A 26,376-nucleotide genomic window follows, 5' to 3' on the forward strand; every position below is an offset into this window, starting at 1 on the left:
ACTGCAGCCCAGCGTGCAGAGAGTTCTTCCTCCACGCCACCAGCCCCTTACATAAAAAAATTAAATAGATAAGAGATGGAAAAGAGGAGGGCCAAGGGCCTTTGTTTTAATTGTGATGACCAGTATGTCCAGGGTCACATTTGCAAAAAATTGTTCAGTGTAATTCTCAGTGAGGATTCTAAGGATATACTACCCGAGGAAGACATTGTTGAGATAGACCAGGAGGGCCAGCTATTTCACTCTATGCCATGACTGGCCTGCGCAGTTCCAACACAATGCAAGTTTGGGCACAGTTGCACCTTCTACAGTTACTAGCCTTAGTTGACTTGGTCAGCACGCATAACTTCATCAATCAGCCAGCGGCAAAACAACTTGGGTTAGTAATATAGCAGAACACATGCCTCTCAGTCTCAGTGGCCAATGGGCCAAAATTGCCAGTGTGAGTGTCTCTATAGCCGCCCCCTTTTCTATTGAGGGCCACTCCTTTATTTCTGATTTCTTGTTGATTCCTCTGACAGGATTTGATTTGGTACTTGGAGTTAAATGGCTCCAAATGTTGCGGCCTATTTTATGGGATTTTTAGGCCCTGGCCATGACCTTCACAGAGGCCCAACATCAGATAACCTTGCATGGCACACATGCTACTGTGCCCTGCACACTTCAGGCAGTTCAGGTTCAGAGTACCGAGCTCTATAAGTTACCTCAATTACTTATAGACTTTGAAGATTTATTTCAGGCACCTTCTGCTCTTCCGCCTATTCACCACTGTGATCATCGCATTAGATTGAAAATGGGGATTGAACCTGTGGTGGTTCAACCTTACCGTTACCCCCACTTATAGAAGGGTGAAATTGAGCGCTAGTGCCAAAATATGCTCGCCCAGGGAATTATTCAGCCCAGCAGGTCTCCTTTCTCATCCATGTTGTTACTGGTAAAAAAGCATGACAAGTCATGGAGGTTTTGTGTGGACTACAGGCAGCTCAATGCTCGCACAATTAAAGACAAATTTCCCATTCCAGTGGTGGACGAACTGTTAGATGAGTTACATGGTGCCACTATATTTACCAAGCTGAACTTGAAGTCCGGTTATCATTAGATTCGAGTTCATCCTTTAGATGTGGAGAAGACCGCATTCCGCACGCACCATGGTCATTTCGAGTTCCTCGTCATGCCCTTTGGTCTCTCCAATGCGCCATCCACATTCCAGGCCCTCATGATGAGGTATTTAGCTCTATCTTGCAAAAATATGTTCTTGTTTTTTTATGATATATTGGTCTATAGCAAACACTGGGACGAGCACCTTCAACACCTTCACCAGGTATTTACTCTTCTCTGTTCCCATCATTTGGCTTTAAACTAGTCCAAATGTTCTATGGGTACCTCCGAGGTGGCATACTTGGGCCACGTTATTTCAGCAGTTGGGGTGAAGGTTGACCAGAGCAAGATTCAGGCCATCACAGACTGGTCTCCTCCCACCTCCATCATAGCGTTAAGGAGATTTTTTGGCCTCGCAAGGTATTACAGAAAATTTATCCGCAACTATGGCCAGATTGCCGCGTCGCTTCACAATCTCCTGAAGAAAAATGCTTTCACCTGGTCCGAGACAGCGGATCATTCCTTTCAGCAGTTGAAGGAAGCATTATCTTCAGCACTGGTTTTGCGGCTCCCGGATTTTGATGAGTTGTTTGTAGTGGAATGTGATGCTTCGGGCGAAAGTATAGGTGCAGTGTTACAACAACAAGGCCACCTGATCGCTTATTTCAGCCAATAGCTTGGCCCACACCATCACAAACTAGTGGCTTATGAAAGGGAATTAATCAATTTAGCTAAAGCAATCAAGCATTGGCGGCCTTATCTCTGGGGGTGCCCATTTCTTATTCGAACCGATCATTGTAGCCTGAAGTATCTTCTTGAGTAGCGTCTCACCACCTCCCCTCAGCAGCACTGGTTGAGTAAGCTGATGGGTTTTGACTTTACAGTTGAGTATAAACCTGACAGTTTGAATGTGGGGGTCGATGCCTTGTCTTGCCGGGACGTTGTAGAGCCACACTTACATGCTATCAGTCAGCCCAAATTTCTTTTGTTGGATTCTATTCAGGAGGAGACACAATAGCATCCGAAATTCATTGCATTATATCATGATATTCAGCAGGGGACATCGGATATCCATTGGACGATCCAGAATCGTCTTATCTTATTTAGGAACAGGATTTTTCTGCACCACACCTCGCCACTTATTCCCAGTATCTTAGCCTCTTTCCATGACAGTACACATGAGGGCAGACAGAAAACATATTTTTGCCTAAGTAGAGATTTTTATTGGAAGGGTATGCAAAACATCGTAACGGATTATGTGGCGGCTTGTCAGATTTGTCAATGGAACAAAGCCGAATCATTAAGTCCAGCGGTGTTGCTCCAACCACTTCACCTACCATCACAGGTATGGTCATATATTTCCATGGACTTCATTGATGGCCTTCCCCTCTCTTCCGCTAAATCCATTATATTTGTTGTGGTTGAACGCTTCTCCAAATATGGCCATTTCCTCCCTTTGGCGCATCCCTACACAACCGCTCACGTGGCTCAAATCTTCCTAGATAACATTGTCTGGTTACATGGGATGCCTGTGTCCATTACCAGTGATAGGGATGCCATCTTTACCAGTACATTCTAGAAAGAACTATGCAAGCTGCAAGGTACGAAATTGGCATTCTCTTCCATCTACCATCCGAAAATTGATGGACAGATCGAGGTAGTTAATAGGACGATTGAGATGTATCTCCGTTGTTTTGTGGGTGACTCACCTAAAAGGTAGGTTAAGTGGCTGGCATGGGCAGAGTTCTATTATAACACATCATACCACAGCGCCCTCGGCACTACTCCATTCAAGGTAGTATATGGCAGAGATCTGCCTCGGCTTTTGTCGTATGAACCAGGTACATCCAACATAGCCACCTTGGACCAGGCCTTAGCATCTCTAGGAGGCCCAACATTCTATGAAACTATCTTATGATAAGAAGCACCAGGAAGTGTTCTTCTCTCTCGGGGATTATGTGTGGCTACGTCTCCAACACTACATGCAGCTTTCACTAACTGCCTCCAAATGTCACAAACTCTCCCCAAAATATTATGGTCCCTTTTAGGTGCTAGACAGCAGTGGCACAGTCGCCTACCGCTTGCAGATTCCACCAGAAACCAAGATCCACAATGTGTTTCACGTCTCCCAATTGAAGGCCTTCCAAGGAGACTCCCCATTTCTACACACCCCTCTGCCACCGCTACATGAAGGTCGTGTCCTTTCTACTCCAATGCAGGTGTTGTAGGCTCGCCGCATTCAGGACGATTGGGAGGTTCTAGTGCAGTGGGCTGATGCTGACCCCAGTGACACTACATGGGATCCCTTCGCCGCTTTCAAGGATCTCTACCCCTCTTTCGAGCTTGAGGACAAGCTCTTTCTCTAGGAGGGGGTGATGTTATGGACTCCATAGCATCCCGAGTTATCAACAGGCGTAGGAATTAAATTATTTCCCTTTCCATGTATGTTAAATTTGGTTTGGTTTGGTTTGGATGTAATTTGGTGTGAACCAATTGACCCATGGGTCTAAGTTGTATTTTTGTCCCCAAACATATTTATTGGGACTAAAAGCTGAATGAAGGAAAGCATTGAGTAAATTAATTTTAGCCTGGTCAAATTCTCCCTCAGAGGTTTAGGTCAGATTCTCCCTCAGAGGTCTAGGTCCAACTTCCTTCTAAGCTCAATCCATTCCATTCCGATTACACCATTACATGTTCAAAGAACAAGAGTTCTCTTCCAGCATCAACAGTCAATCTGGAAGAAAGAGAGGGAAGAAGGGTGACGAGATCCATGGCCCGGGAATATCCCAATAGGTGGGTTCCACCAGCTCGAACACCATGGTGGCTTCCACATTGTAACACTCCCCGTCAAGTTGGGGGTGAAAAGAAATCATAAATGCCCAACTTGCTACATATGGTAGACATAATCTTGCGAGTGACCGGCTTGGTGAGAATATCTGCAACTTGACTTTGTGATGATATATGCTTCAGAGATAAGAAATAATCTTGGAAGTTTTCTTGTATAAAATGGCAATCTACTTCAATATGTTTTATCCTTTCATGGAAGACTGGATTTGATGTAACGTGTATTGCTGCTTGATTGTCACGATATAGATCTATTGGAGCTTCTTTGTAGAATCCCAATTCAGTGAGAAGAGATCTTATCCATAAGAGTTCACTAACAGTGTGTGCCATGGCTCTATATTTTGCTTCTGCACTTGACTGTGCTACTCCATTTTTTTTCTTTTCCATGTAACCAAATTCCCTCCAACCATTATACAAATTTCCGAAGTAGATTTTCTGTCATCCGGGTATCCGGCCTAGTCTGCATCTGAGAATCCTTCGATGTTGAAGTGACCATGGTTTTTATAGAGAAGCCCCCTTCCTAGATCTCCTTTCAGATATCGTAGTATTCTTTCAAGTGCTTGTTAATGACTAAGTTGTGGCTTGTGCATGTATTGACTTACCACACTTATTGTGTATGAAATATCCGGCCTTGTGACACACAGGTAAATAAGTCGTCCCACTAGTTTTTGATATTTGCAAATATCTACATCTTTTCCAGTGCCTCCACATAATTTTGTATTTGCATCCATAGAAGTGTCTGCAGGTTTGCATCCCATCATTCATGTCTCTTCTAGTAGATCAAGGGCATACTTCCTTTGGGATAGAACAATCCCATGTCTGGATTGTAATACTTCCATACCCAAAAAATATTTGAGTAATCCAATATCCTTCGTCTTGAATTCAGCACATATTTTCTCCTTTGTTTTCTGAATGCCCTCGGAATCACTTCCGGTTAAAATAATATCATCAACATATACAGCTAGAATAACCTTACCTCTTGGTGTATTTTCAATAAATACTGACTGATCTCCAAAGCAACTATGAAAGCCAGCCCAAATGATGGCTTGATTAAATTCTCAAACCATGCCCGAGGGGACTGCTTTAGACCATTTAGAGATTTTTTAAGGCGGCATACGGACTCCCCCTCAACCACATACCCAGGTGGTTGTTGCATGTAAATTTCTTCTTTAATATCACCATTAAGAAATGCATTTTTCACATCAAATTGATATATTAGCCACGATGAATTGGCCGCTAGAGATAATAATATACGTACCGAGTTCATTTTTTCCACTGGAGAGAAGGTTTCTTCATAATCATTTCCATAGCGCTGAGTATAACGTTTGGCAACCAGTCAAGCCTCTAGTCGTGCAATTGACCCATCTGGATTATGTTTGATAGTATAAACCCACATGCAACCAATGGGGTTTTTACCTATGGGAAGAAGAACCAGTGACCATGTATGATTGTCATTAAGCGCCTTCATTTCTTCATCCATTGTTGCCTTCCACCTTGGATGTTGTAGAGCCTCCTGATATGACTGTGGGACAGATATGGAGGAAATAGAAGAAAGACACTGACAACATAAAGGTGAGAGGCGATGATGATACACAAAATTTGAAATGGGATGAGAAGTAGAAGGTCTTGTTCTTGATCGAGGTTCTTTCCTTATAGAAACAGAACGAGTATCATATTGAGGACCAATAATAACTGGTGATGAAGGACTTAACTCTGGTGGATTTGTTAACTCGGCAGGTGTGGTGTCAGCCACTTGATTTGGGGTTGAATAATCTCTGTATCACGAGGCACAATTGGTCGAGGGGAACCTGATACTGAGGACAGACCAGAAGGAGCACTATCAAAATAAAATGAGGAGTCTTCAAAAAATGTTACATCCCTGGACACAAATAAACGTTAAAGAGTAGGACTATAATAAACATAACCCTTTTGTGTGCGAGAGTATCCCAAAAAGATACACTTGATAGATTTAGGATCAAGTTTGTTGTGTCTAGGTAATGAATTATGAACAAAACATTGACAACCGAAGAATTTCAAAGGTAATGAAAATGGATCATCATTCGGTAATGATCTAGAGTAAGGAGATTTATTACCAAGAATGGTAGATGGTAGACGATTTATAAGAAAGCAAGCCGTAAGGACGGCATGAGGAAAATAAAAGTATGGAACTTTCATGGCATATAATAAACCTCGAGCTACCTCAAGAATATGATGATTTTTTCGTTCGGCTACACCATTTTGTTGAGAAGTGTAGGCCCATGATGTTTGATGGATAATGCCATTTTCTTGACAAAAAGAGTCAAGGTCTTTGGAACCATATTCTTTGGCATTATTAGACTAGAGAATTTTTATTTTCTGACCAAATTGTGTGAGTACCATAGCATGAAATGACTTAAAAAATGAAAGGTATCTCAGAATGCTCCTTAAAGATTAACAACCAAATTGTGCGAGTGAAATCATCAATAAATTTAATTAAATATTTTGTTTGAGAAATATTAGAGACACTCAAGGGCCCCTAAACATCAGTATGAATTAACGAAAATGGAGTGACACGTTTGACTTCTGGACGACGAGAGTATGTACTCCTTTGATATTTACTCAATTGACAAACCTCACAGTGAAATTTTGACCTTACTTTAAGAGATGGAAACATATAATGTAGAGACTGTGCAAATGGATGTCCCAACCGATTGTGCCATAATCGTGTCTCATTTTCAGTAGTAGAGACCATATTTATTTTTAGTACGTCCAAGTAGTAACTCCCCCCTTGTTCATGGCCTCCACCAATCACATGCTTCATTATAAGATCATGAAAGACACATGAAGTGGGTGAGAAGGCAACTAAGCAATTAAAATATTTTTTCAGCTGACTAAAAAATAATAGATTCAAAGGGAAAGTAGGAACAAAAATAATATTAGTGAGCAGAAGTGATGGGGTGACAGAAGTGGAACCTTTCCCTTGGACTTTGGTTTGAGGACCGTCAGCTATGGTAACAAATTTGTGTGAAAGACTCGGAGATAGAAAATGTAATAAATTTTTGTTACCTGTAAGATGCTCGGAGGCTGCTGAGTCAATTATCCAGGATGAAGATGAGGCAAATAGCATACGTGAAGCAGTAGTTGTGGAGGAACTAGGAGAAGAGCCTATCATCTTCATTTTCTGAAATAGCTCATACTCTTCATCAATAATATTTTTGTGTGTTGCTGATTTTGTGGCATGTTCTTCTTTTGTATCACTTATAAAGGCTTGATTAGCCCTTGTCAATTCTGACTGTTCATTGGCTTTATAGCTTATTTCTTTATAGTGGATTTTTTTTTTACAATGAGTACATTCTTTCCCATCTGTTCTGCCAGCACCAGTCCTTCCACCTCTTCCTTTGCCTCCTCTATAACCTCTACCTTGACCTCGGCCGTGGTCAAATGATGATCCTCTATGATCGGAATATATAGTGGATGATACATCAGTAGTGGAGGAAGACTTTTCTAGAATATGAAATAGTGTTGCACACACATCATCAAACTTTGGGACAGGAGAAGCACTCTAAAGTTGACTCTTGGCAATCTCAAGATGAGGTTTAACATTTGCAAGACAAATAACAGTAATTAAGGCTTCCTTCTGTTTGTCTTGGATAGAAATATCAGTGGTTGAAGGCTGAGCTAACTTCCAACCTTGAAGAAAGCCTCTAAAGCGGGCCAAGTACTCATGGATATTTTCTCTTTGTTTAGTATTCAACATTCTTTGGAGAATATCATATGGTCTATGTAGAGTATCCGAGCATGAGTATAGTTTAGCACATGTCTCCCAAATTTTTTTAGTAGTGTCAAGATGAATAAAATTATTGGAGACATATTCTTCCATGCTATTGATTAGCCAACTAATTACCAAAGTATCATTTTTCAGCCATTTCATTTAAAAAATATTATCTTCAGCAATAGGTGGTCCTCAGGTGGTGAGGTGACCAAGTAGGTCTTTTGTTATAAGGAACCTCCGAACCGATGTGAACCAACTCATAAAATTTGATACACCACTTAAGGGTATGGTGGTGATTCTCAATATATCACCTTTGATTTTCATATTTTCTTCAGCCATGATAGGCCCTTCAAAAAAAATTCTAATAATTACACGAAGTAGTATTTCTTCAATCAACTCGATGTTTGGGGAATTTTAGCATTGATGCTAAATTATTATTCTGATTTTTTTTCCTCCAATACTACTCATAAGAGACTCAATAAAAATCTTCTATATCAGGGAACTCTTATCCCACAAATTTTTTTTCCAATAATCTTATCATGGACTAGTCTCGGTAAACAGAATTTCCAAACCGACAAAACTGTTTTGATAGCTCCTTCTAGATAGAGAGACATGCATATAAATAATATAATAAGATGAAAGCATTCACATATTCATCCTTGAATAATCTTCTAAATTCAGAAACCAGTAACATAAAAAAAATAATATTGAAGACTTATCTCTCAGCTTGTGTTCTTCCTTCATAAAAGAGCCTTCTTTGAGTGGTGTTGATCATCACTTCTCTAGAGCATTCCTTTGACGAGGAATCCTAAATATAATTCTCTGATATCATGTTGAATTTAAGATCCATTTTCCATAATTCTGAGCAAGAGAAAGAATAAAGAAAAATAAGAAAAGGGAAGAAGAGCTCTCGGGTAGAGGGAAGAAAAAATAAAACAGCAAAGAGAGGTTGTGCAAAGCAAAGAGAGAGAGAGAGAGAGAGAGAGAGAGAGAGTAACTTGAGAATGAGATGTGTAACTTGATGAATTATGAATTACAACACCTATATTTATAGTAGAGGAGCAGGTAGAGTCCTTATACAATTTGCCTTTCAATCCTTATTACTTTCCAACTCTAACTCTCTAAGATAATTCTATTCAAACCAATCTACTAGAAGACTAATATGATTTGAAATAGGACTCCTTCTTCATTCACATGAATATATGGGAGATGGCTAGATTGTGGCCTTATCCTTGTGGGTCCCTCATGATCTTCCAGCTCATCTTGATGAGGTTTACAGCTCGTGAGATATTTGTGGGTTCCACTTGATCTTCAAGTCTTCTAACTCAATTCAGCTTGTTCTTCTTAATTCCTTGATTCGTGCTTGCTTGGGTGAGGCCTCTTCTTGGTGTCCCACATCCTCATGGTGGGTCCCACTAGCTCGAACACCATGTTGGGTCCCACATTGTGACAACTACTACGGTTTGAATTTCCTCAGTGCTTTGTAGATCATTCAGTATTTATTAAATATACCTCGAAAGGAAAAGTATTATTGGATGCATATGTTGATGATATTGTCTTAATTGGCAGTGATGCGAATAGCACACAAGAAGTCAAAAAAATGATATGTCATGAATTTAAAATCAAAGATCTTGGACTACTTAATTATTTTCTGGGCATTGAAGTTCTTTAGTCCAAGTATAGAATAACATTATCTCAAAGGAAGTATATCTTGGACTTTGTTGAAGAAACGAGAATGATGGGGTGTCGCCCAACTGACACACCTATGGATGCCAATATTAAATTATGTGCAATTTTTGGAGAAGATATTGACATTGGAAAATATCAAAGATTTGTGCGCAAACTTATCTACCTCACAGTAACTAGACTAGACATATCATATGATGTAAGTGTGGTGAGTCTATACATACATAAACCACAACTTACCCATCGACAAGCCTTGGAGAGGATATTACGATATTTAAAAGGAGCTCCAGGAAGAGGATTAATTTATAGGAAAAATGGCTACTTCAACATAGAAGGTTTCTGTTATGGACTCCATAGCATCCAGAGTAATCAGTAGACGCATGGTTTAATTTATGCAATTCCCAGTTTCTGTTGTTAGGTGGGTTTTATTGTAATTTCCTTCAAACTTGTACCCTCGGGTTGGGCATTTGCTTATATGCGTTCCCTAATCCACTTTATAGAGAGGTCAGGCTAAGTAATAAATTAAGTATTGATCTAGGCTACTGTAAACGAGATCGGGTTCTCTCTCTGACGAGGCCTAAGGTGCAAGCTACCTTCGAAAGCTTGGTTATCCTGACATCTTCCGATCCGGAACCAGGAGGAAATAGTCTGGTGGCTGATCCATAGAAATGGGGCTTATCAACGTGGTATTAGAGCCAACCACCATCGATGAATTCATATTTTTTAAATGATTGCCGCACTCTGCTGATGGAAACACAGAACGGCTTTGCCGCAATCCACACTGATCTTAAGGAGATAAGGGAGATGATGCTTCAATTCAATCTTCAATTTGACGCACATATTGCTCAGATTTCTACTCTTCCGGATAGTGCCATAGAAACGAAATCAGAGAATTGGCGATGCAAGAAATTAGAGAGCCCTCTGTCTCTCCTGTGGCAGCGACATCTGAAATTGGGGACTCAAAATGTCCGAAATCGAAAGGATCCTCCACACAACCTTTGTCGTAAAAAATGAAAGGAGGTTTGCCGTCAAACTCTCACTCACTGGCACCCATACGTCCTCCCAAACAGAAGGCACCAGAAATCCAAGAGCTCGTTGTATTGGAAAAGCTTTATGAACTTCCGAAATCAGATGTCAGGACGACCTCAAATTCGTAGACCCACTCTACGCTAGCAGAACCAAACCACCTGTTCGTCATTCAGCACCCAGGCTCTAAATTTTGACCACTCCTTCATTTTGTTCGCCATTGGCAACCACTCAAGCTCAAAGTTGACACGGGGTATGACCAATCCAGCCAAGCACCATTGATTGCTTATGCGAACCGACAAACAAAGAAATTCAGAGATTTCAATTTTGAAGTAGAAATCGTGGCCTTGGCGGAAGAAGAGAGGTCTTGTCTAGATGATTTTGAATTGAAACTGCTTTAACAGGCCATTGATAATGATACTATTGCTGAAGATGAAATCTCTTGGCCCTTCGATTGTGGTTTCCATAATAATCCATGAATGAAGTTTGGGGTTGGACTCATTGACACCAACTTGAACGAATTTTGTGCTTCCAATTGTGAGTTTGCTGGTGACCTCAGATTGCGGGATGAATCCCAGGATCTCTTCATATTGAATGTTTTCTCAAAGGTACCTTCCAGTTTCTGTTTGTCAAGACCAGTGGTCTTGATATCAGTGAGATGTTGCGAGATCTCCCAAGAGACTACTACTCGGTTTTCCAGTTGGGTTTAGAAATTTATGTCTTCTGGGCCCTTCTTAGATTCATATGAATTTCAAATTTGGGGATAATCCTGGTGCTTTCCAAACATTTGCTGAAATGCCCGGTCGAAATGAGAATGTTTGGCACACCATGATAGTCGCATTCTGCCACAATAGGAACGTTGGGGAAGCATTGGGGGTCTATGAGGAGATGGAAAAACAGTTGTATGTGCCTGCGTATGGAAAGTCAATTTTATTTTGGAGGCTCCTCTTCACATTACACAAGAAACAAATCACGTGACTCCGCTCAGTGAACAATTTACAGATCTCGGTGCTAATCCTGTTTCTATAAAGAAAGGGATTGATAAGACAGTTCCAGGCTTGGTCGAGGAGTTGGAAAATTTTCAAGTGGATGGGAGTTATGCCTCTGAGAAGGGAGCCAACATAAAACAAAATGGAGATAATTTTTTTTTGAGGGTGCTTGGAATGGTCTTGTGGAGGAATGAATTTTCTGTGGCTGGGTTATACAGTCTGACTCAATTTCAAATTTCCGATTTTCAAATTTTCGTTGCTGTAGTATTCTTGGGGTGGGCAGGAGAGCCACTTCCAACTTTCCAAATAGCTACTGTGGAGGCAATGCAGCATTGGAATCCAACGAAAAATATTACACTAATTTCATTATTGGGGCTATCAGGTAAACAACATCAATAATATGCTGTCTCATTGTTGGTAATCTTGTCAGACCATGTTGATGACTCCAAATGGGCAATTATAGCTGTAGGTGGGATCCCTCCTTTGGTACAATTTTTAGAGTTGGGATCTCAACAAGTACTAGAGGATGCTGCACATGTATTGTGGAACTTATGCTGCCACAGTGAAGATATTCGTGCATGTGTGGAGAGTGCAGGTGCAGTCCCTGCTCTCTTTTGGCTTCTTAAAAGTGGGGGCTCTAAGGGACAAAAGGCTTCAGCAAAGGCTCTTATGAAGCTTATCCAATCTACAGACTCTGCCACTGTGAACTAACTTTTATTTTTGCTCCTGGGAGATATTCCTAGATCAAAAGCTTATTCTATTTCTGTTCTGGGGCTTGTAATTACAATGTCTTCTCAAAAGGACTTAGTACAAATAGAAGGGTTGGGAAATATAGGGCTGAGATCTCTGGTTCAAGTTCTTAACTCCTCAAATGAAGAAACTCAAGCCCATGCAACTTCTGTCTTGGCTGATCTAGTCAGCACACGGCAAGATATCAGTGACAGCCCTGCAACTGATGAGATTGTTCATCCATGCATGAAACTTTTGACCAGCAAAACTCAGGTTATTGCAACCCAATCTGCTCAGGCCTTGGGAGCTTTATCCCGCTCTGCAAAGGTTAAGACAGCTAGTAAGATGCCTTATATTGTTGATGGTGATGTCAAACCCTTAATTAAGCTAGCAAAGACTTCTTCCATGAATGCAGCTGAGACTGTTGTTGCTGCCTTGGCTAATCTTCTTTCAGACCCACAAATAGCTGGAGAAGCTCTTGCTGAGGATGTGGTCTCTGCTTTGACGAGAGTTTTAGGCGAAGGTTTTCTCGAAGTCCTGGCACTTGTTGACTCTTTAAATGCCATGGACATGGAAGGAACAGATTCATCTAATGCTTTGGAAGTGCTTTCCCTTTTGGTCAAAACAAAGCCAAGTATGAATTTCACATACCCTCCTTGCACTGACATTTCTGAAATTCCATCAAGCATGGAGCCTCTAGTTCATTGCCTCGCTGGTGGGACCCATCCAGATCAAGAGAAGGCTATAGAAATTCTTTCTCGGTTATGTGGTGAACAACCAATCCTACTAGGTGACCTCTTGGTTAGGCACCCTGGTTGTATTGCATCTCTTGTTAGTACGTTTCTGCATTCCTCAAGTTGAGAGGTGAGAGTTGGTGGGGCTGCCCTGCTCGTCTGTGTAGCAAAAGCACACAGACAGAGGACAATAGAACCACTTGAAGAGTCAGGATTTTTGAAGCAGCTGATTTATGCCCTTTTAGATATGGTGAAGCACCATTCAAACTCCAGAGATTTAGAAATGGAAGTTGGAACCAGAAGAGGGTTTAGGGAGAAAAATCTGTAACTTCTTGAAGGGGATGGGGTTCCTGACCCTGCAACCATTCTTGGGGGAACTGTTGCCATCATATGCTGCCATCTCCTACTTTTGTGTTGCAGGCTCGTTGAATACCTGGTGCATGGGAGATTTTCGTCCAATGGAAGGAGGTTGATACTGCTGAAGCCTCATGGGAACCGTTCTAGCCTTTTGTGCCGTCTATCCCAACTTACGAGCTTGAGGACAAACTCTTTCTCTAGGAGGGGAGTGATGTTATGGATTCCATAGCATCCAGAGTAATTAGTAGACACATGGTTTAATTTATTCAATTCCCATTTTATGTTGTTAGGAGGGTTTTATTGTAATTTGCTTCAAACTTGTGCCCTTGGGTTGGGCCTTTGCTTGTATACGTTCCCTAATCCCCTTTATAGGGAGGTCGGGCTGAGTAATGAATTAAGCATTGATCTAGACTAGTGTAAACGAGATCGGGTTCTCTCTTTGACGAGGCCTAAGGTGTAAGCTTCCTTCGAAAGCTTGGTTATCGTCACGTCTTCTGGTCCGGAACCAGGAGGAGATTGTCTGGTGGCTGATCCATGGAAATGGGGCTTATTAGTTTCTCAGTTGTAGATTGGGTTGGATCACCTGATAACAAGAAGTCCATCTCTTGATATTGTACTCTTGTTCGTCTGGTGGCTGATCCATGGAAATGGGGCTTATTAGTTTCTCAGTTGTAGATTGGGTTGGATCACCTGATAACAAGAAGTCCATCTCTTGATATTGTACTATTGTTGGAGGGAACCTAGTTACATGGAGAATCAAAAGCAAAATGTAGTTGCAAGATCTAGTGCAGAAGCAAAATATAGAGTTATGGCTCACACAATCATTGAACTCCTATGGATCAGGTCCCTTCTTACCAAATTGGGATTCTATAAAGGAGGTTCTATGGGTCTATATTGTGATAACCAAGCAGTTATTCATATCACTTTAAATATGATTCCATGAAAGGACTAAACACATTGAGGTAGATTGCCATTTTATACAGGAGGAATTTCAAGCAGGTATAATCTCCTTCAAACATATTTTATCACAAAGTCAAGTAGAAAATATTATTACAAAACCAGTTACGTCTAAGATTTTATATTTTATATTTGGCAAGTTGGGTATTTATGATGTTTTCTCTCCTGCAACTTGAGGGGGAGTGTTAGAAGATGAGGTCAAGTCCACACGTCCAAGGAAGAAAGCCCACACATCCAAGAGGTGGCATCTTGGTAAACAAGAATACTTCTCATAAAGATGGCATGAAGATGTAATTACATGCCTATTTATGTCTCTTCTCTTGTAAAGAGAGTAGCCCTAAGGGCATTATAGTCATTGTAACATAAACTCAAAAACTATAAATAGAGGCTCTTAGCTAAGAGGTAGAGCATTAAGTTCTCTTCTGTCTTCTCAAACTCGTCCAAGCTCTCCTCTCCCTTCTCTTGGTAACCAAGCTCTAAACTCTCTCTCCTTTCTCTCTTCTTCTCTTCATCTTCTCTTTCTTCTTCTTCTTATCTTCCTCCTTGGGTTGAGATGAATATGATGGAATCCTAAATTCTAATGAAACAAAGTTTCATTTTAAAAGGACAAATTCTTAGTAAAGAAAGAAATTGATGAACAAGTTCTAGAGGGGCCTTGAAATAGACATCTCTAGCAAACATAGTCAATTTACCCTCAACTAGTGCCATCTGTTTGGTGCAAAAATTGACGAATCTTGGTTACGGAATAAGAGATTAGAACATATAGGATAACATTCTTTTAACAAATTAGTGAAAAAATAACCTAGTGAGAGGACTATAGGATCAAAAATTTGTCAGAGAGACCTTGTGATGCTTGCCAAAATGGAAAGCAACACAAGATTTCTTTCAAATCTAAGAATGTAGTTTCAACCTCTCGGCCTATTTAACTAATCCACATGGACTTAGTTGGACCTACTCAAACCTTCAGCCTAAATAGGAAGCATTTCACCTTCATGGAGGTAGATGACTATTCAAGGGTACCATGGGTAGATTTACTAGCTCTCAAGGATGATGATTTTCTAGCATTTACTAAAATATGTGAAAAGCTTCAAAAAGAGCAAGGCTATAGCATTGTCAAAAGTAGGAGTGACCATGGAGGAGAATTTGAAAATACACACTTTGAGGAATATTGCACAAAGCATGGTATAGACCACACATTTTCAGCTTCTTGATTTCCTTGACAAAATGGTGTTGTTGAGAGAAGAAACTAAACCTTAATTGAAATGGCTAGAGCTATGCTTTATGCATACAAAATGCCACATAGTTTTTGGGCCGAAGTTGTAAACACTGTCTATTACATCATTAATTGAGTTAGCAAAGGCCCACTTCTCAACAAAACTCCATATGAGTTGTACATGGGCACCCTTCCCAACATTACTTACTTTATAACCTTTGGATGCAAAGTGTTCATATTAAAATAACCAAGGGAAAAACTAGGGAAATTTTACTCTAGAGCTGATATATGAATTTTCTTGGCTTATTCTACACATAGCAAAGCATATAAAGTTTATAACAAAACATCTATGAGAGTAGAGGAGTTGGTTCATCTTGAGTTTGATGAATCCGACTCCATAAATCCAACCCCAACTCCAATTTCCCATGATGAAGAGGAAAACCCCTTCGATTCAACCCCAAAATCTCAACCTCAATAAAAAAATCTACTAAAAGCTTGAAGAGAATCCAAAGGACCTGAATAACCAAGAAGAACCACCTTTGGAGCCAAGGAACTACAAGTTCATGGCTAGTCATCTTCTAGAACAAATCATTGGTGACCCTCAAGACTAAATTGCAACTAGAAGTGCAACACAAGAGACTATGGCTTAGTGCCTTCGTTTCTCAAATAGAGCCCAAAAGCTTTGTTGACACCGAAAAAAGATGATTTTTGGATTATGGCAATGCAAGAAGAATTGAATCAATTTGAAGAAAAAAGTTTGGACTCTTGTATCTAGATGCAAAAATAAACAAGTTATAGGAACAAAGTGGATCTTTATAAACAAAGCTAATGAAAAAAATCGGATAGAGAGAAACAAAACTAGGTTAGTTGCCAAAGGATACGACCAAGAAGAAGTTTTTTCTTTCGAATAAACCTATGCACCAATGGCAAGACTAGAGGTAATTTGAATCCTCTTAGCCTATATTTGTCACATGCAATTAAAATTGTACCTAATGGATGTAAGGAGTGCATTTTTAAAAGGGTACATTCAAGAAGAGCTATATGTGGAAGAACCCAAAGGTTTTGAAAATTTGAGCATGCTTGACCATTTATACAAATTACATAAAGCTTTATATGGGTTAGAGCAAACTCCTTGAGCGTGGTATGAAAGATTAAACAAATTCTTAGAAAATGATGGTTATAAGAGAGGAAGAGTAGATAAGACCCTATTCATTAAGAACCATGATCAATATTTGATTATTGTTCAAATTTTTCTGGATGATATCATATTTGGTTCTACAAACCCCTCTCAATGTTAAGAAATGAATTTATAAACCTATGTGATTTGAAATGAGGTTAATGGGTGAATTGACATTCTTCCTTGGACTTCAAGTAAAACAAATAAAAAATGACCCATTTATAAATTAGTTCAAGTAGACTAAGGGATTTCATAAGAGAATCAACATAAAAAGTCGTATGTCTATAAGCACACCCATGAGTTCATCCTTGAAACTTGACTCGGACAATTTCGGTAGGGTCATTGATAAAAAAAAACTCTATAGAAGTATGATAGGATCCCTACTTTACCTTTTAGCCTATAGAACAGAAATAATATTATTGGTATGCCTATGTGCTAGATTTCAATCTGATCCAAGAGAATCTCACTTAGTGGCAGTGACAAGAATTTCCTATTATCAACTTGGGACACCCAACTTCGGTCTTCGGTACTCAAACTCTTCAACCATTGATCTAGTCGATTACTTGGATGATGATTTTGCCGGTTGAAAAATAAAAAAAAAGTGTATAAGTGGTAGTTACCATTCACTTGGAAATATGTGTCTCTTGGTTTTCCAAGAAACAACATTCGGTTGTTGTTGTGCTCTACACCTCTCGATGAAAAAACAACTAGATGATTACAACTTATAACAAAAAGAAATTTTAGTCAATTGACCCTCGATAAAAAAACATAGAAATTAGAGATCACTTTATCAAGGAGTCGGTTCAAACCAAGGTTATTAAGATTGAATTTGTCCCTATCGAAAATCAATTAGCAGACATCTATACAAAGCCATTAGGATTTGACCATTTCTCTAAGTTTAGAGGAGAACTAGGCTAGAGCAACCTACCATGACTCACTTAGGCAGAAATTTTTGAGTTTAATGAACACATCCCATCATTGTAGTGCCAAAAGAGTGAAGTAGAAATCAAAATATTACATTTCTATCACTCTGCTAAGGTCATTGATTGATCAATGCCTATTGATTGATCGACCAACTTAAGTGATTGATCGATCAATCAAAATTGATTGATCAGTCATTAACAGTGTGAAAAGAGAATATGAAGATCCAAAATTAACTTTTTAAGGTGATGCTTCATTCCAAATCATTCGAAACACTTTCATCTGATTTTTCCAGAGCTTTAAAGCCCCAAATCTTCAGTCCTCTTTCAGTTTTTGAGCTATTTCCTTTCCAGTCTGAGGTTAAAAACCCTCATTTTCTATAAATTTCCTCAAAACCAAGTCTTCAACCATAGTTAGAAAAAAATTCATGGCTAAGAAGCAAACACCAGTGAAAGAGAGTGACAAGTGTGAAGAAATATCGAATTGGAGAGAATACTTTTGCACTAGGCAGAAATGGGGTAAGTATTTTTTGGTTTTCGCCCCTAAATCTATAGTTGAGAAATTGAAGGTTGATGTCTCCTTTTGTGAGAGGGAGATAGAGGGATTTTCATACCATCTTTGGACTACAAAGGTCTCTTTCGGAGAGAGGAGCATGCGTATCCCCTCCTTGTAAGGGTATTTTATAACAATCTTGAGGTAGAGGAGCTTGGGCCTCACAACCTCAAGCTGACCTCATATGTCAAGAAGACGACCATCATCATTCAGTCTATGGATTTGAATGATCTAATTGTTACATACTTCATGGGAATGACCCGCTATGTAAAGTAGAGTTTGCCAAAAGACCTCCACCTAGACCTGCCACAAAATAGTCAAGATGTTATACTTTCAATTTTTTGACAAATGTCTGAAAGTTCATATGAAGTCAAAATCAAAGATCTCACTATAGCATAGAGGGTGGTCATGGAGATAGTGAACTCAACCAAAGGAAGGGCACTTATTCTCAGCTCACTACGGTAGACATATTTTGAGTAGCCATATTTTGGAAGGTTCAGATTGATTTCGGCTACTTCATGTCAAGCTGGATGGTGGATATCATGATGAACACTTGAGCAAACAGATTATCATTCACAACCATCCTTGTTCAATGTGGTGTGGGCCTCTTGGATGAGGTATCAGTGGAAATTACAAAGAAAATGTCCATAGGGGAGACTAAGGTAGGAAAGTTTGAATTTGCTAAGGGGTGACGAGAGAGGATCTAGAAAGATAAGATCCCAAAGGAGTCAGCCCCACATCCAGCAACTGCAGCAAATGAGCTCAGTCCAGAGCCTCCCTCAGATCAGTTCAAATTCATTAAGAGGTGACGCATGGAAGAGGGCAGCTCATCCTCCACTGACCACCTCACAACACTCGAGGGAGCTGTAGATGATGTATTGGCTACTCAGGTAGCAGTCCTTGCTACCCAAGATCAGTTGAACGTCGGGAACCTTGCATTTTAGTAGACACAACAAAGGATCAAAAGTCTCTTAGAGACGATCCTCAATCACCTTTTTCCTCCAAATTAGTTATCTTAGGATCTATCCACTATTTTATTTACTCCCCATGTACTTTTAAAGAAAATTTGCTCAAAATTTTGTAAACATGGCATATTATCTATGATATGGCCTTGAACCAGTTTTTGTTATTAATTGTGTATTCAATTCATTGTCTTTTTTAGTATGACAAAATGGGGAAGAAAAATGGGAACTTGGATCTAATGACCTTAGGCACACAAAATACTAAAAATTTATGCTTAAACTGATCTAATTAAACTGTGCAAAAATTATGGGGGACAATATGCTGAATTTGAATAGTTAATTTGACACCAACCCTTAGGAAAGTGTATTTTTTTATTTCTTCCAAGTTAGGTTTTGTCATCATAAAAAGGAGGAGATTATGGACCATAGATTGAATCACATGTTTATTTTGATGATAACAAAACTTAATTTATTTAACAATTTACAAACCTTTGTATTTCAAATACTTTACCTTCGGGAGTCAAAGTATTTCAAGGTCTAAAGCTTCAAAATAATCAAGCTTGACTCAAGACCTCAAGCATCATTGAAGGACGTCTCTTGTAGAAGCATCCAAAAAGAAGAAGACAATGAGAAGAATAGCGTTCGAATGTAATAGTCAAATGCCCAAACTCAGTCACAATGTAAGTGAGTATTCAATAGTCCCTTCTTTAAATACAATTGTGAAATTGGAGCTTTAGGACATAAATTTCATATAGACATGTTTAGGAACATCATAAAAATCACTTAAAACATGTTAGAGCACTTAGAGAATGTTGAATTTAGGACCCCTTTACTGATATCTTGAGCAAGGTGAGAGAGGGAAAAAGAAAAGGAAAGGGAGAGAGAGATCTCGGGTAGAAAAGAGAGAAGAGAAAAAAAGGGAAGGAGTTTAGGCAAGAGAAGAACTCTTCATGAGAGAGAGAAGCGGAGAACTACTTTATTTTGATGATTTTTTTTTTGAGTACAAGCACCTCTATTTATATTAGAGGTGTTGGAATATGGGTCCAGACCACATGACCAAGGAAGGCTCACATACCTAAGAGTGTTGGAAGATGAGCCAAAACCCATAAGAAGTAGCACCCACCATGATTACCATGAGTTGGCATCCTTATTACATAAGTTGGAAGATCAAGAAAGACTCACAAAGATAACCACAAAATGGTTGGAAGATCAAGAAGGACTCACAAAGATAACCACAAGCTAGTTGAAAGATCAAGAAGGACTCACAAAGGCATTTTTATCTAATAGTCACATCCTAGAAGAATTCTAGTTTGAGTTATGTTTCTCTTTTAGTTATATTGAGTTATTTAATAATTCTAAGGCATATCCTTAAGTGTTAGAGTTTGGGTGTAATTGGGACAAAGGTAGCTTTGTTGTAATTGGACTCTACTACCTTCCTCTATTAAAAATAGAGGTTCATGTAATCTAATTATAATAAGTCAATGAATACATCAATGAAGTATTTCTCTTTTTCATAAATTCAACAAGAGGAAAAAAAGGAGAAACAATACTTAGTTTGGGCAGATGACAGATACCGAAATCTATCAAATTATTTATCTTCTGATAAATATATTTTATGAAGAGAAGTTATACTTTGATGAAAGGTATTTTAGTCTAGTTTTAGAAGGATAAAATTTCATGTCAATCTGATCTATATTTAAATATATATTTTTATTGGAAGACTAAAAGGTCAAGTTCGTATTCTGTTGCACTGAAAAATCCAAATTTAAGCCCATTGTTTTGAGTCACTTTTTGAGTTGATATATCGGGAAAATATATCACTTCTTCTTGGTTTGAGAGCTTATTTATACATCTCTGTTATTTTGGCTTATTGCCACATCTATGATATTTGGTTCAAGCTGGGATCACTGCCATTACCTCCCAGCTTGAGGGGGAGAAGTAGTAGAAGTAAAAGGAAGTATTTTATTCCATATGTTGCGGATAGGTTTTATGTGACCAAAATATTCAAGAAAGGGGGAGCACAAATGAAGCTTGTGCATCCAAGGAGAAATTTTTATATCAGATTATTTCATGGGTTTATTTACAAAGTTTATTATATGTGTTGGAATATGGTCGTCTTATATTAAAATGCAGCTATTATGTCTCTTTGGATGAGACATTATTATTGACGAAGAGGTGGCCTCATTATCCTTTCTCATACCATCATCATGTACTTAATTTCCCGTAAAAAAATATAAAAAATATCAATGGTTGGGATTCAAAGACGGAGGAACTTAATACCCCATAAAAAATATCAACAGTTGGGATTCCCTGATGGAGGAACTTAATACCCCGTAAAAATAACAACGATTGGGATTCCATGACGGAGGAACTTAATACCCCGTAAAAAATATCAACGGTTGGGATTCCATGACGAAGGAACTTGATACACCATCAAAAATATAAAAAATATCAACTGTTGTGATTCCAAGACAGAGGAACTTAATTCCCCATAAAAAATATAAAAAATATCTATGGTTGGGACACCATGATGGAGGAACTTGATACCCCGTAAAAATATCTACCAGTGAGAGTCGGAGCCCAGATTGGGACACCATGAAGGGTGAGCTTATTATTAAATCTATGACCCCCCCCCCCCCCCCCCCCCCCCCCCTAAATTGGCATGCTGGGCCTCATGGAAGAGAGCACCAGTGTGAGGAGGAGTTTGGAAGACGTGGCGGACTGCCATTTTATACAAAAAAATTTTACACACCATTTACAACAAGCTAGGAGTTCATGATGTTCTCTCACCCCCAACTTGAGGGGGAGTGTTGGAATATGGGTCCAACCCACACGACCAAGGAAGGCCCACATATCTAAGAGTGTTAGAAGATGAGCCCAAGCCCATAAGAAGTAGCACCCACCATGAATACCACGAGTTGGCATCCTTATCACATAAGTTGGAAGATCACGAAGGGCTCACAAAGATAACCACAAGGTGGTTGGAAGATCAAGAAGGACTCACAAATGCATCTTTATCTTATGGTCACATCCTAGAAGAATTCTAGTTTGAGTTATGTTTGTCTTTTATTTATATTGAGTTATTTAATAATGCTAAGGCTTATCCTTAAGTGTTAGAGTTTGGGTGTAATTGGGACAAAGGTAGTTTTGTTGTAATTGGACTCTACTACCTTCCTCTATTATAAATAGAGGTTCGTGTACTCTGATTATAATAAGTCAATGAAGTATTTCTCTTTTCCATAAATTCATCAAGAGGAAAGTAGTAGAGTCCAAGTATAATTAAACTACCTAATCCTAATTAGATTCAAACTATAACTCTTAAAGATAACCCTATCATAATAAAATAACTCAACATAATTAGAAGACATGACCATAGGATAAAGATGCCAGGTCATGGTCATCTTTGTGGGTCCCACTTGATCTTCTAACTCTCATGGTATCTTTGTGGGTCCCCTTGATATTCAAATCTTCCAACTCATTCCAGCTCATGCTTCTTATCTTCCAACTCATGTCAGCTTGTGTGATGACTCCTGTTGGCATCTCACGTCCTCATGGTGGGTCCCACCAGCTCGGGCAACAATGGTGGGTCCTACATTGTAACACTCCCCCTCAATTTGGGGGTGCAAAAATATCATAAACGGCCAACTTTCTGCAAATGGTGAACAAGATCTTATGAGTGACTAGTTTGGTGAGAATGTCTGCAACTTGGCTTTGTGAGGATATATGTTTGAGAAATAATATGTTGGTTTGAAAATTTTCTCGTATGAAGTGGCAGTCTAGTTCAATGTGCTTTGTTCTCTCATGGAAGACCGGATATGTATTGCTGCCTGATTATCGTAATATAGATCCATAAGAGCTTCTTTATAAAATCCCAGTTCAGTGAGAAGGGATCTGATCCATAAAAGCTCACTAACTGTGTGTGCCATGGCTTTGTACTCCGCTTATGCACTAGACCATGCAACTACATTCTACTTCTTACTTCTCCATGTAACCAAGTTCCATCCAATCATTATACAATATCCTGAAGTAGATTTTTTGTCATTCGGGGATCGGGCCCAATATGCATCTGAGAATCCTTCTATGTTGAACTGACCATGGTTCATATAGAGAAGCCCTTGTTGGAGTATATGATGTAATTAGGGTGGCACTGATGTAATTAGTTTACGTTTTCTGTTTCTTTTTCACTCTTATTAGGGTGAAGGGTATACTTGTAATATTGGTAGTTTTGATATCTATAAATATATCTTATGGGGGAGGGTTTGGATCAAGTCCATAACCTCCAGTTTTCTCCCAATGGTGTCTCTCTCATTTTTCTCTCATGGAGTCCTGAAAATCAACATGGTATCAGAGCATTGATTTTCAGGGCTCACATTTATGGTTTTTCAGGATTGAAAAAAATCAAATTGTTTTTCTTTTTGCTCATATTCTGTTTTGTTTTTCGTCATTACTGAAGTCCCCTTTTGTTGCTCAATTCTTTTTTTTTATATTTCTGCTCGGTGAATGAGCTTGTAAGGCATAATCAGACTCTTCTCTGGTGTGTTTAGTGTTGCTCGAATTTGTAAAGCACATCCCTTGTTACCAAAGGAGAAGAAGATGTTGTTGCTCTAGTGTATGCTTCTCTGTGCGATTGTGCCTCATTACTCTATTTGAGTTTGTTACTGAAGATCAAACAAATTCTCCATGGAGGGAAGAAGGCAATTACAAAACTCAACTCTCTGCAAGTAAGTTTTTTCTGTTCCAGAACTTCTGCATGTTTCTATAAGTTCTGGGACTTAGACTCTGTAACAAGAATCTTCATAATATGTTCAGAATGAAAAAGGTTTGTTGCTGTTGTCAATGAAGTAGTACGAGACATGTTTGTTGCTAAAATATGTTGGTTTTGTTGAAAACTATTGGGCTCTGGCTGGATGATGAGAGTCTCTGGTGGTATTGGCTAGTCGTTAATCTTCATCCTCTGGTATACTGCTGCCATGGATGATTTACTAAAGGATAGGTAAGGCGTATTCAATGTACCAAAGGATCAGGCCACACCTCTGTCATCCAAATTTTTTTGAAAGCTAGCTATCCTATAAAATATTTTTGTTCTAGATTTTATCTATATCGGTGGTTCGTCGTTGTCCCGCTCTATTTAGAAGCGGGGACAACGACAGTAGGCTGTGGCTGGAACAGCTGTTCCTTCGCTGCCTTATTCTTGCCTCTGCCGGATCTGAGCTATCTCTGCCAAAAATCATGGTCCGTTGAGTTTGCCGAAAAGTACTCTTCATTGGAAATTGCCAAAAATCTGAGCTTGCCGATGATCTCACCTTGACCGTTGATCACAGTCTAATTACTGTGGAAGGTTCCATTGAACTCTGGCATGGCCTCTATCTTCCGTGGCTGGATTACAATATCCAATAAGATGAATCCTTTATCTCATTAGCTGCATTAAGTTTTATACGTCACGATATGTTTTAACCAGATGGAGGATAAGTTCTCATAAGTTTTGATACCTATTTTTGGTAACTCAAAAGACAACACATTCGTTAATTCTGGCACAAAAATAGGACAAGATAGTTGCTTCTGAATTTAGAACTCTGCTCCTGTTAGCTCTCCATTTGTTCTGGCGGACTCCTATGATGTCGTCTTCATTTCTTCCACTGACGGGGGGGATGCTCTATTCGGCCGAGAAGAGGAAGATGAAGCCGTTCATATGTTTTTCCTAAGTTAGGAAAAAAATAATGTGGCGGCGGTTCAGCGCCTGACGCAACCCAGCAACCCGAGGGCAGTTATTGGTTCTGTTCCTGACCGAGCAACTCGGATCAACTCGGATCAACTTGGACCGAGTCAACTCAGGTCTGGATCAACCTAACTCGGCCCAATTATTTTTTTGCCTCAGTTATACAGGTTTTGATCTTGAGTTTTATACTTATTTTTTCCGCGACTCAGTTCAACTTGGTTCTCTATCTTCGGCTGGATTATTATCTTGGATTATTATCCGGATTTGGTGCAACTTCCACATTTACTGATGGACTCCCTGCGAACTATTTCATATGTCCTTATTACTCTTAAGGACTTCTATTATTTACCGGTTATCCGATACTATACAACTGCACATATGGTGCTTGTTATCTGGGCATTGGCCTATTTCCGATGCTGCTATTGTGTCTCTTTGATTGAGACATTATTTTTGAAGAAGAACTCCTCGGTTGCTTGCCTTGGGTTCATTATTTGCTGACTGTCATGGCATTGGTTCGTTTGATGCAAATTTTGAATTCTTAGATAAATAAATCACATGGTGACCCTAGCATTGTATATTCCTCTTTACCCATTACCCATTACCCTTTGGCAGTCTTTCTCCTACCATCCTTTATTTGAGTCTCACTTACCCTTATTGGCCAACCCTTTATAGCCTTGCTTTGGTTGTCCCTTTTATTCATATGGGTTTTTAAAGTCCATTGAGACTTTTAATTGGTACCCGTGGGTCTTTTATCGTCGTCTTGTGAATGACAGGCATTACCCACTTTCCCTATATTTTTGCGAAATCCTTGAGTTTGGTTTCGACTTATGTTTTATCATCCATTTTTACCCTTGGTGAGTTTGTGTCCAGTTTCGTACTTATCCTTGGGACATTGTGATGGATGAAATTATTATTACATTTATGTTATTTGGTTCAAGGTGGGATCACTGCCGTTACCTCTCAGTTTGGGGGGGGGGGGGGTGTTGGAGTATATGATGTAATTAGGGTGGAACTGATGTAATTAGTTTACGTTTTCTGTCTCTTCTTCACTCTTATTAGGGTGAAGGGTATACTTGTAATATTGGTAGTTTTGATATCTATAAATATACCTTATGGGGGAGGGTTTGGATCAAGTCCATAACCTCAAATTTTCTCCCAATGGTCTCTCTCTCATTTTTCTTCATGACCTAAATCATGGAGTCCTGAAAATCAACAACCCTTTTCCTGGAGCTCCTTTCAAATATTGCAATATTCTTTCTAGGGCTTGCCAGTGACTGAGTTCTTGTTTGCGCATGTATTGACTTACCACACTTGCTGCATATGATATATCTGGTCTTGTTACACAGAGATAAATAAGTTTTCCCACAAGTCTTTGATATTTTCCAATATCCACATCTTCTCCAGTTGAGTTATGTTAGTCTTTTAATTATGTTGAGTTATTTTATTATGAAAGGCTTATCTTTAAGAGTTATAGTTTGAATGTAATTAAGAGATGGTATTTTAATTATACTTGGATTCTACTACTTTCCTCTACTATAAATAGAGGTGCTTGTACTCAAAAAAAAAAATCATCTAAGTGAAGTAGTTCTCCACTTGTCTCTTGTGAAGAGTTTTTCTCTTGCCTTGACTCTTTCTTCTTCTTTTTCTCTTCTCTCTTCTCTACCTAA

The 26,376-nt window shown here is 39.2% G+C and overlaps 1 pseudogene; it reads left to right on the forward strand.

The window, feature by feature from the left end:
- Window positions 1-1,372: 1,372 nt before the first annotated feature.
- LOC137947646 (protein CELLULOSE SYNTHASE INTERACTIVE 3-like) lies at window positions 1,373-13,182 on the forward strand (annotated as a pseudogene).
- Window positions 13,183-26,376: the final 13,194 nt, after the last annotated feature.

Source organism: Aristolochia californica, unplaced genomic scaffold, assembly GCF_029961685.1.
Source record: "Aristolochia californica isolate CCGP_79_NKW_82.1479 unplaced genomic scaffold, dmAriCali1.0.hap1 SCAF_13, whole genome shotgun sequence".
NCBI lineage: Eukaryota > Viridiplantae > Streptophyta > Magnoliopsida > Piperales > Aristolochiaceae > Aristolochia > Aristolochia californica.